The sequence below is a fragment of the Triticum aestivum genome, chromosome 2B, assembly GCF_018294505.1.
Source record: "Triticum aestivum cultivar Chinese Spring chromosome 2B, IWGSC CS RefSeq v2.1, whole genome shotgun sequence".
Taxonomy (NCBI): Eukaryota; Viridiplantae; Streptophyta; class Magnoliopsida; order Poales; family Poaceae; genus Triticum; species Triticum aestivum.
The window spans coordinates 357,799,887-357,812,875 of NC_057798.1; positions in this window are offsets into that span (position 1 = coordinate 357,799,887).

Consider the following 12,989-nt stretch of genomic DNA (forward strand, 5'->3'; position numbering starts at 1 on the left):
ATGGCGGATAGGAAAGCGCGCTCATTGCCTTCCTACGGGAAAATGTCGATGTGTTTTTCTCGCAACCATTTGATATCCCCGGTGTTCCCAGGGAGGTAATCAAGCACCACCTTGTTGTCTGCCCACATGCTCGACCCGTCAAGCAGAAGGTGCGGAAGTAGGCCTTGGAGCGGCAGCGGTTCATTGCTGAGGAGATCAAGAAACTTGAGGCAGTTGGTTTGGTCAAAGGAATACTACATCCAACATGGAGAGCAACCCCAATGGTTGTGCGCATGGCTAATGGGAAAGGAGGCTTTGCATATATTTCACGGATTTGAACAAGGCATGCCCGAAGGACCCATTCTCCTTTCCGCGCATTGATCAGATTGTGGATTCCACTTTCGGGTGTGATCTGCTATCCTTTCTGGATGCATACTGTGGGTACCATCAGATATTCATGTCTAAGGAATATGAAGAAAAGAATTCATTCATCACCCCATGTGGCACATACTGCTTTGTGCGCATGCCTTTCGGGTTGAAGAGTGCCGGGTCCACTTTCGCAAGAGCAGTCCAAATTGGTTTCGAACCACAGTTGCACGGGAACATTGAGGCTTATATGGAAGATATTGTGGTCAAGACCAAGGATAGATCAACCCTAATCCAGGATTTGGAAGAGACGTTTGCTAATCTGCGCAAGATCAACTTGAAGTTGAACCCGGAGAAGTGTGTGTTTGGTGTTCCCTCCGGCAAGCTACTTGGTTTCTTTGTATCCCACCGCGGGATTGAGGCCAACCTAGAGAAGATCAAGGCCATCAAGCAGATTCAGGAACCCAAGACAGTTAAGGATGTGAGGCGTTTGACAGCGTTGCCGTGCTTAGCAGATTCACCTCCAAGTCTGCCAAGCGTGCCTTGCTGTTCTTCAAAATTTTAAAGAAGGTAGGACCTATGAAGTGGACCCCGGAAGCAGATGCAGCATTACAATATTTGAAGACCTACTTGTCTTCTTTGCCCACCTTGGTTGCACCCAAACTATAGGAGCCGTTGTTGTTATATCTATCGGTGATTAATTAGGTGGTTAGTGTAGCATTAGTGGCACTACGGGAAGTGGAAGAGACAGCAGCCTCAGCAAGTGTCCCATCCAGTGATGAGAGGGAGAGAGAGAGAGAACAGCCCAGCAAGGACAGATGTGGATCATGACAAAGAGAAGCATGACAGGGAAGGCAACCCATGGACGCGGCAAGGAAGAAGCGGTGCAGCGCCCAGTATACTTCGTCAGCTCCCTATTGCAGCGAGCTAGATCCAGGTATTCTGGCGTGTAAAAATTGATTTTTGGCCTCGTCATGGCATCAAGGAAACTATGCCACTACTTCCAAGCCCATGAGATCACGGTTGTCACACACTTTCCGTTGCAAAGGATACTCCAAAACCCAGAGGCTACCGGCAGAATAGTGGAGTGGGCATTGGAGTTATCCAGCTTTGGCCTATTGTTTCAAAGCACATCAATGATTCAGAGCAGGGGATTGGTAGAGTTTATTGTAGAATGGACGCCAACCCCTAATAAAGAAGTGCTGGAAACAGTTATCCCCGGCAAGGAATCGGCCCAAGAATGGATCATGTATTTCGATGGTGCAGGGGCTGGTGTGCTTCTCATTTCTCCCACTGGGGAGCACCTAAAGTACGTGGTCAAGATGCATTTTCCCCAGGAGGAAGCGACCAACAATACAACAGAGTATGAAGGGCTCCTCGCCAGGCTCGGGATTGCCACAGAATTGGGAATCAAGAAGATGGTCATTTGAGGAGATTCACAACTTGTGGTGAGACAAGTCAACAAGGATTACCAAAGTCCCTTGATGGAGGCATACGTCGAGGAAGTGAGAAGATTGGACGAGCGCTTTGAAGGATGGCACATGGAGCACGTACCCCGTGCGGAAAACAACATTGCTGATCATCTGTCAAATTGTGCTGCGTAGGAGCTTCCTGGTGGAACCAGGAACTTTTTCTCCATCTTACTCAGCCCTCCGTATGCCTGACAACAATGGCACGAAAAAGGAGAAAATTGGACTCTAGTAAGCCTCTCCCGATAGAGCCTCTTGTCGGAATGCTTTCCCAACTAAATCCCTTGATCCAATGTGGGAGCACACTTGCCTTTGTGTATTTGTGCCAGCAGTTCCTTTCCTTTTTCTTGGCAGCCCTCCAAGATGCAGTCGAGCTAGTCACAAAGTGTGAAGCCTGGGAGTTCCATTCCAAGAATATCCATCTGCCTGCCCAAGCACTTCACAATATCCCTTTGTCATGATCGTTTTCGGTCTGGGGGCTCAATATCCTCGGCACTTTCCCCAAAGCTGTCGGGGGCTTTGAATTCTTGTTCGTTGCAATCGACAAGTTTACAAAGTGGCCGAAAGTAGCTGACGTGAGAAAGGTGACTGCTTAGTGAGCTATCAAGTCCTTGAAAGATTTGGTGTGCTGCTTCGGGGTCCCCGCCCGGATCATCACTGACAACGACACCCAATTCATGAGCCGCGCCTTCATGCAATATGTTCGTACCCTTGGAAGCACTACAAAAAATACACTTCCGTGATGATACTTGTTTGTCACAATAGGTCACGTTTTTTGTCATGCATGTACATCCATGACAATTTTATGACAGGATCAAGATAGTCATACCTGTGATGTCGTAGAAGTGTTCCATGATATTACCAAAATTATCATCACAGAAGTGCCCACTTCCATGACGATAAATCGCGTGTAATAGAAGTGCTTTGCTCAAGGGTGACTGACATGTGGCGTCCACCGTAACGGGACGCCGTTAAGCGCCGTTAAGCTATCGGGTCCGGTTTTGGATCTGATAACCCGCTAACAGCCACGACCAATGCCGATTTTCCACGTGTAAAATTCTCATTGGCCGATGGAACCACACGTCAGCTCCGCGTTGGCATAGGTGTCACTCATCCAATGGTCGAGATGGGCCTATGATATGTTGACACGTGGATGGGCCCAAAAGTGGCCCATAAAGTTTAGATGGGCCGGCCCAACTAAAGGCCCACAAGATTTAGCGGACCATAATGGGCTGGCCTAGCTAAAGGCCCACAAGATTTTGCAGACCATAATGGGCCGGCCCAGCTAAAGGCCCACAAGATTTAGCAGACCATAATGGGCCGGCCCAGCTAAAGGCCCACAAGATTTAGCAGACCATAATGGGCCGGCCCAGCTAAAGGCCCACAAGATTTTGCAGACCATAATGGGTCGGCCCAGCTAAAGGCCCAACATTCTCAGTTAAGGCCCGTACGACTAGTGTCAAATCGGCGCGTCAACGGCCCGTCCTAAACTTGTCATCATTGCGGCCATGGTCACTTTTGGCTCATTAACAGTTCGCTAAGTATTTGGGGCGAATTACGGCCCGTTGTATTTCCGGCCTGTTAAAGGTCCTACTTCATTTGGGCGCACTTACAGGGCCATTGAAACTTTCGGCCCATAAACGACCGTGAATGATTTTGGTCATATTCGACCATGTCTAACATTCGTCCTGTTAGAGGCCTACTATAGATTTGGGCCACTTTCGGCCTGTTGTGATTTTTGTCCTGTTAACGTCGGACGAAATCCATGGGCCATATGTGGCCCAACGTCACATCGGGCCCATTAACGGCCCATATAAAAATGACGCTAATCAAGCCCGACCGAACTTCCGGCCTGTTAAAGGCCTGTGTATTAGGTCGGCGCATTTAAGACATGTCCGAATTTTGGCCTGTGAAAGATCCGCATTGTAAATGGGCCACCATTTCGGCCTGCTAAGACCAGTGGGTTATTTGGCACTATCAGGGCCCAATCTAACTTTTGTCCTATTAAAGGCCCATGTTTTTTATGGGCTCGAGGTATTTACACATGTAAACGGCCTATTGTTACTAAGGGCCCAAATTATGTTTTGGCCTGTTAAAGGCCCACTATGGGCACAGGCCTACCAGAAAAATATGAAAGCTTATGCTGATTTAGGCCCAGATAATTTTAGTGGGCTACATGCAAATTTCGACAAATAATCGTTTTTAGCCCAATTGGAATGGGCCCGACAAATGTTGGCATGTTGTGCTCCTATGAAGCTTTTGGCCGAATACATTACTAAGATAAACCTACAGTATACAAAAATAGCGTCGTAATTACTGCAGCCTTTGGCAACATCATAGATGTTCTATCACAACAAAATAAATTCCAACCATACAAAAAAGGCCCGTTGGCATAGAGTTTATAGTCCTTGTAGATAAAAGCACCATCATATGTATAGAAGCACAGATCATTTGACCTGTGTGCTAATGTTTCGGGCTGTAGAATCTGATGGAGCAGCATGATCTTGACCTTTTTCCGTCATTGCTCTTGAACAATGAAGCAATGTCTGATAGTCTGGTTTCAAAACCATTCATATCTTGATGACATTTGTCAACCACTATTCTTCTTTCTGAAATGACATCTAGTCGGAAGATTTTGTTCAGTAGGTTATTTGGACGAGGTTACCTTGACAACCAACCCAGAATTACGGAGGAAGGTGCTTTTTGCACTCTTAATGGAGAGATACTAATGCACTGTAGCAAGAGGTGACATTGTACCTGTGGTAGCCTTGTCAGCTTCAGGTGGTTGTGGTTGTTCAATCATTCGTTCCATAGCTTGCTGAAAGTTTTAACTTGTAGATTAGTGTACCGGATAAGTTACTAATGAGACAAAAACAAACAAAGTAGGTTACACGTTTATACATAACTTATTTTGGTGAACTACTATAATACATTAGCATGTATTGTAGTGCCAACTACAAAATAAAAGCACTTTCGAAACATATGTCCAGGTAGCATGCGTACTATATTGTCGATTTCCTCACATTCGTTGACATCTAAGGATAAAGACACATGGTTTAAAGTAGGATGAACATATTATGACATCATTCATATCATGGGCAAATAGATATAAAATAAACATGCTATTTTATCATTGTGTGCGCACGTGAACATCACAACTGGATTACAGATCAAGATCAAAAGAATATCATTCATCTCTTTTAAACCATGTAAGGTGAAATGATACTTTAAGACAACTGTGTATAAAAGTGAACAGAGTAACTGACATTGGCTGCAAACCAAGCAGTTAAATGAACACATCACAGTACCAATCAGTTCAAAGCCAGGAGGAGAAAGGACTTACAACAACGGCTTGAACTGGTGTGCTCATGCCCTTCATCTTGTTGGTGTGGCAATCCTTGAAGATTTACACTGCATTCGGTTCAGGTTCTTTTTGGTCTGCACGGGATTTCCTCTGTATTTGGAACAAGTCAATATAGATACGATAAAATGGCACAGAAAAAAGAAGGAAGTAGCAGCTATTTACAAGAGCCTCGTAGTGTGCAATATAGCTATGAGATCCTGTTATCTGTTGGAATTTCACTTTACAACAGTTGGTCTTGTTCTTAAAACATTAGCCTAGAAGAAGATACACTTGTAAGGCACATACATAAATACAAGTTCAAGATGTGGTCTGATCAAATACATCTAGCCTACCTGATACTTTGGATCAGACCAGTGTTTAACAAGGGATGTCCAGTCTTCATCTGTAATATATTCCACTTCAGATGATTGGGCGATTTCGTTGTTAGCCTTGCCTTCAAAGTGAGATTTTCTAAGATGGTACCAATACTGTCGCAGAGCAGACTAAAAAACATGAGTGCATGCTTGTTTAGTTGCATCATCTTTGGGATCCAACTTGAACCTCATCTGTTGAAAAAAGAATGTGAGTCTTATTAGGAGGAAGCTAGAAAGCATGGGACAGAGCAAGACAATATTACTAATTGCGATGAATAACATTACTTACGGATAAATGGTTGATACGTCCATTTTGCATCATGCTTTTATGTCGATAATTATTGCATTATGGGCTGTTATTTCACGTTATGTCACAATACTTATGGCTATTCTCGCTTATTTTACAAGGTTTACATGAAGAGGGAGAATGCCGGCAGCTGGAATTCTGGGCTGGAAAAGGAGCAAATATTGAAGGACTATTCTGCGCAACTCCAAAAGTCCTGAAACTCCACGGAATACCTTAGAATAAATAAAGAAAATTCGTCGCAAAAGATGAAGGCTAGGGGGCCCACACCCTGCTCACAAGGGTGGGGGGCACCCCCCCTGGGCGCCCCCTACCTCGTGGGCCCCCTGGTGGCCCTCCGACGTCCATCTTCTCCCATATGAAGTCTTTCGATGAGAAAAAAATAGAGGAGAACCTTTCAGGACGAGACTCCTCCGCCACGAGGCGGAACCTTGGCGGAACCAATCTAGGGCTCCGATAGAGCTGTCCTGCCGGGGATAATTCCCTCCGGGAGGGGGAAATCATCACCATCGTCATCACCAATGCTCCTCTCATCGGGAGAGGGCAATCTCCATCAACATCTTCACCAGCACAATCTCATCTCCAAACCCTAGTTCATCCCTTGTATCCAATTCTTGTCTCGAAGTCCGGGATTGGTGCTAGTAGGTTGCTAGTAGTGTTAATTACTCCTTCTAGTTGATGCTAGTTGGTTTATTTGGTGGAAGATCATATGTTCAGATCCTTTATGCACAATATTACCCCTCTGATTATGAACATGAATATGCTTTGTGAGTAGTTACGTTTGTTCCTGAGGACAAGGGAGAAGTCTTGCTATTAGTAGTCATGTGAATTTGGTATTCGTTCGATATTTTGATAAGATGTATGTTGTCTAACCTCTAGTGGTGTTATGTGAAAGTTGACTACATAACACTTCACCATTATTTGGGCCTAGAGGAAGGCATTGTGAAGTAATAAGTAGATGATGGGTTGCTAGAGTGACAGAAGCTTAAACCCTAGTTTATGCGCTGCTTCGTAAGGGGCTGATTTGGATCCATATGTTTCATGCTATGGTTAGGTTTACCTTAATACTTTTGTTGTACTTGCGGATGCTTGCAATAGAGATTAATCATAAGTGGGATGCTTGTCCAAGTAAGGTCAGTAACCAAGCACCGGTCCACTCACATATCAAATTATTAAAGTACCGAACGCGAATCATATGAGCGTGATGAAAACTAGCTTGACGATATTCCCATGTGTCCTCGGGAGCGCTTTTCCTATTATAAGAGTTTGTCCAGGCTTGTCCTTTGATACAAAAACTATTGGGCCACCTTTCTGCACTTTATTTACTTTTGTTACTTGTTGCTCGTTACAATTTATCCTATCACAAAATTATCTGTTACCACTTATTTCAGTACTTGCAGAGAATACCTTGCTGAAAACTGCTTATCATTTCCTTCTGCTCCTCGTTGGGTCTGACACTCTTACTTATTGAAAGGACTACAATAGATCCCCTATACTTGTGGGTCATCAAGACTCTTTTCTGACGCCGTTGCCGGGGAATGAAGTGCCTTTGGTAGGTGGAATTTGGTAAGGAAAAATTTATTTAGTGTGCTGAAATTTTCTGTCACTTGTTACCATGGAAAGTAATGGTTTAAGGGGCTTGTTCGGGGTATCTTCAACCCATCCAGTTGAGCCAAGAGTTGCTCCTCAACCTACTGAACCTACTGAATCTATTGAAAATGAAACTGCTTTTCAGATTCCTTCGGGTATGATGGAAAAACTGCTAGCTAACACTTTCGCAGGAGATGGAACAAAGCATCCTGACGAACATCAAGGCTTTGTGGATGATATTTGTGGACTATTTAAGCTTGCAGGTATACCCGATGATGCCGTTAAGAGGAAGGCTTTCCCTTTATCTTTGGAGGGAGATGCATTAACATGGTATAGGCTATGTGATGATACGAGATCATGGAACTATAAACGATTGAAATTGGAATTTCATCAAAAGTATTACCCTATGGATCTTGTTCATCGTGATCGCAATTATATATATAATTTTTGGCCTCGCGAAGGAGAAAGCATCGCTCAAGCTTGGGGGAGGCTTAAATCAATGTTATATTCATGCCCCAATCATGAGCTCTCAAAATTGACAATTCTCCGGAATTTTTATGCTCGGCTTTCTGATAATAATCGCATCATGCTCGATACTTCTTGTGTTGGCTCTTTTATGATGAAGTCTATTGAATTTGGATGGAATTTATTCGATAGAATTAAACGCAACTCTAAAGATTGGGACCTCGATGAAGGTAAGGAGTCAGGTATTACACCTAAGTTTGATTGTGTTAAATCTTTTATGGATACCAATATTTTCCGTAAGTTTAGCACTAAATATGGACTTGACTCTGAGATAGTAGCTTCTTTATGTGAATATTTTGCTACTTATGTTGATCTCCCCAAGGAGAAGTGGTTTAAATATCATCCTCCCATAGAAGTAAAAGTAGCTGCACCTATTAAAGTTGGAGAAAAGATTGTCACTTATAATGATCCTATTGTTCCTACTTCTTATGTTGAGAAACCAGCTTTCCCTGTTAGAATGAAGGATCATGCTAAAGCTTCAACCGTTGTTTGTAAAAGCAATACTAGGACTTATACACCCCCTGAGCAAGTCAAAGTAGAACCCAATATTGCTATTGTTAAAGATCTCTTGTCTGATAATATTGATGGGCATGTTATTCAATTCACTGGTGAAACTGCTAGAATTACTAAACCTGTGATAGAGATAAACATAGACCTGTGGTAGGCATGCCTGTTATTTCTGTTAAAATAGGAGATCATTGTTATCATGGCTTATGTGATATGGGTGCTAGCGCTAGTGTTATACCCATTGATTTATACAAAGAAATTATGCATGATATTGCACCTGCTGAGTTAGAAGATATTGATGTTACAATTAAACTTGTCAATAGGGATACTATATCTCCAATGGGAATTGTTAGAGATGTTGAAGTCTTGTGTGGGAAAACCAAATATCCCGCTGATTTTCTTGTTCTTGGTTCTCCATAAGATAGCTTTTGTCCCATCATATTTAGTAGACCCTTCTTGCGTACTGTTAATGCTAAGATAGACTGCAAAAAGAATGTTGTTACTGTTGGCTTGGATGATATGGTCCATGAGTTTAATTTCTCTAAATTTAGTAAACAACATCGTCAGGAAGAATTTCCTAGTAAGGATAAAATTATTGGTCTTGCTTCTATTGTTGTACCTCCTAGTGATCCTTTAGAACACTATTTGCTAGACCATGAAAATGATATGTTCATGAATGAAAGAAGTGAAATAGATGAAGTATTCTTTAAACAGGAACCTATTCTGCAACACAATTTGCCTGTTGAAATCTTAGGGGATCCTCCTCCTGGTAGAGGCGAGGGTGTCCCGATCTTTCGATGAGATGATAACTATCGATTTGGTGGAGACGACTTTGACGATCCGACTACAAACGTGCACGACGTTGCGCCTTAGTAATCGCTAAACCAACTCCGAGAGGTTACTGACGATGCTGGAAGCACGGTCAGCCTAACCACGAAGGTCTATTCCTGCAAGCAATCGAAGAACGAGCAAGAATATGATAAAAGCAATCTGAATATTGCGAATATATATGAAGTATTGATAATGGTGAGGATCCGAAAAGTGGTCTTGGTCTGGTCGTTGGACACAAACGAAGCACACGAAGTTGCAATGGCTAACTTTTAACTAAACAAATCCCAAGGAAAAGCTACTAGATGGATCTACTTATATAGGAGCAAGGGGTGGCGGCCAAGGAGGTGGGAGGACGTCCCAAGGCAGCCTAAAACTAAATCTAGGTCGTACAAGGCCAATGGGCCCAAGTGGAGTTGATGTAACACCTTTGGACTTGTAGTTTGACTCGGATTCTGCTGCAGCATCAGATTGTTTCATCCACAACTCAACGCTCCGGACGAATTTGATGGTGATTCCAATTGGGTTGGAAAGTGCACCAAATCTAGTTTCCAACAAAAAAAGAATCACCCAATTCGGAGTCCGTATGAAAAACTTGTGTGCGTTTTGAGTCAGGTATGTCTGTGCAGTCCGAATCTGAATCCAGAACGTGAGAGACTTGGACTCTATCTTCTCTTGGGCCAAAAGTGACGTGAGAGAACTTTTTGGACAGCAAATAAACATCTCTTTCTTCCTTATCTTCATATGTGGATTGTACAAATGACCCATACACCTGCAATTAGACAAAACACAAAAGTGTGTGAAGTATTTTTGTTCTGGATAACATAAATAGATTATTGAATAGTTTGCACTAGAAATCACCTGACAAATATGCATATATGCAATATTTTTGGTCATATCCAAGGTAGTCATGTCCTCATCAATTTACATCATTGTTTATATGAAATATCAGTTTGTCTACGTGTTTGCGTGAATTTCGTCCGGTTAGTTGATTTGCTGTCATAATGTGTGCAACTACGGTTGGATGGCGTAATTTGCGGGTCGCCGGTCGGTCTGCGGGCAGCTCAGGCGGCGTTGTGGGACAAAAAAACACAGCTCGTGCGAGCTCGTCTCCAACATGCGCGCTGGAGGATGCATGATAGCATGAGCACACGAGCCATTCCTCGTTCATCGGTGGCAAAGGCACCGGTGGACAAAAGGGTTGCCAATATTTTGGCTACCCCGGGCAAGATCCAAACAGCCCCTCCCAACAGATTCAAATCCCTTGTCCGTCGTGGAATTTTGCCATGTGTTGTGTTCATGGACTAGCAAGATGCCCGTGCATTGGACGGAACATCAAGATGCATTTTTTATAAACTCACGCATGCATGCAAGGGATAATTAATGTCCTCCTTTGCTAGTACCACGAGGCAAACACCCTTAATATTGCATCGATTAGTGTTAGTGGCCTTGTATATCTGCAAATTGTAATTTTGATAGTGGCCCCTTGTATATAAAAATGGAGGGAGAAATATGAGAGATAAGGTGAGGAGGAGTGGGGCGTGGTGCCGTGGTGATGACTGGTGGCCGGACTGGGCGAAGGCATGGGGATGGACGGCGCATTATGTCTAGATTTGTATCTTTCTCACACACACCCACGTAGGTGGGGGACATGCACGAAGAGAAGAGGTGCACGCATGGCGCACATACTCCCGTATCTTTCCCAACCACACCCGCGCGGGTACACTGTGGAGTTCATTTTTGTACGAAAAAGGTAGCCCATGTGGTAATTTGGCACATGTACTGGTTGTCCACTTGGTGGAGGGAGGATCGCCTACCACGGGTGAACAAACAAATTGCAACTTGACGCGTTATGTTAAATTAAAAAAAGAGTCAAACCATGTGGGGCCTACCTTAGAGGCAAGTCTCTATACACTGGAGTACTTTTGATGTGTCCCGTCAACTCGCAGAACAAGGAGAAGCTTGCTTAGTACACCGTATCCCCCGCCCATGGGTGTCGGTGTCAAAACCGGTGGATCTCGGGTAGGGGGTCCTGATCTGTGCGTCAAGGCTCATGGTAACAAGAAGTAAGGGATACAGATGTTTACCCAGGTTCGTACCCTCTCGATGGAGGTAAAACCCTACTTCCTGCTTGATTAATATTGATGATATGGGTAGTACAAGAGTAGATCTACCACGAGATCGTAGAGGCTAAACCCTAGGAGCTAGCCTATGATGGTATGAATGTAATCGTGATCGGCCTTCTATGGACCAACCTCTCCGGTTTATATAGACATCGGAGAGGGCTAGTGTTTACATGGAGTCGGTTACAAGGAAGAAAATATAATATCCATATCGCCAAGCTTGCCTTCCACGCCAAGGAAAGTCCCATCCGGACACGGGCCGAAGTCTTGAGTCTTGTATCTTCACGCTTCAATAGTCCGGACGTTGTACACAGTTCGGCTGTCCGAATACCCCCTAATCCAGGACTCCCTCAGTAGCCCCTGAACCAGGCTCCAATGACGATGAGTCTGGCGCGCAGTATTGTCTTCGGCATTGCAAGGAGGGTTCCTCCTTCGAATACTCCAAAGTACCTGTTACGACGAATAGTGTCCGGTCTCCAATCAATGTTGTGCTCCTCGGCTTCAGCGCCTCAGTAATGACCATCTCGACGTGTCGAGCGAATGCGATGAGCCAAGGTATTTTTGCATCTGCCACCCTCGATCCTCCGGGCCAACCGTCTATTTGAAGGGACAGGGATTCTCAGATCCAAACCTCACTCTCCTCCCTTGAGCTAGCATCCTAGAGCGCTTCACGAAAAGCCATTCCAGCATGGCCAGCCGTCGCAGCTCTTCTACTTGCCCTCCTCTCTCTAAGTCGGGGGATTGGGGAGAGTGCTTAGTTCCTCACAGTTGCTTGGTGAAGTTACAAACTCAAGGGTTTCTTCCACCGGCATTCATGGTCTCCGTCCGAGCTGGAATAGCTACTTACGATGGAGGGGAACAAGCTGAGGGATCTCCCAACCCGTCTCCGGAGGAGCGAATATGCCCCATCTGGCATCTGCTAAGGGGCATCGGGTTTCCTATCCACCCGTTTCTCCGCGGGCTCCTGGAGTTCTATGGCCTCCAGTTACACAATCTTACCCCAGCCTCCATTTTGCACATAGCGGGGTATGTCGCCTTATGCGAGCTGTTTTTAGGCTGCAAACCACACTTCGGATTGTGGAGGAAGCTGTTCTGCCTTGTCCCCCACACCCAGGGGGAGTCCCTGTATCAAGTGGGCGGGGCCGAAGTATGGCGCATTGCCGAGACCGGATACTTGTCCGGCACTCCTGAGAATGCACCAGAAAACTGGCCTTCAGAGTGGTTTTATACAAATGACGTTCCCCTTCTGGATCCAGTCCGGAGGGGTCTCCTCAAGTTCAGCAACGCCCCACCGAGGGCATGCCTAAGGTGGCGTCCCTGGGGCCCTCAAGAACAGGACACAAGGGAGATATTCCTCCTGACGAACAAGATAAAGTTGCTGGCCAAGTACGGACTGACGATTGTTGAAGTCATGGCAATATGCATAAAGAGAGGAGTGCAGCCGCTGCAATATCGGGGGAAGCCCATGTGGCATTACAACGGGGAAGATGACGCCACCCACTGTGGTCGTAAGGGTCCGGACTCCGCTGCCGCTTTGGCAAGGATATTGTCCGATTTGTACAAAGGGGAAGAGGAGGAGTT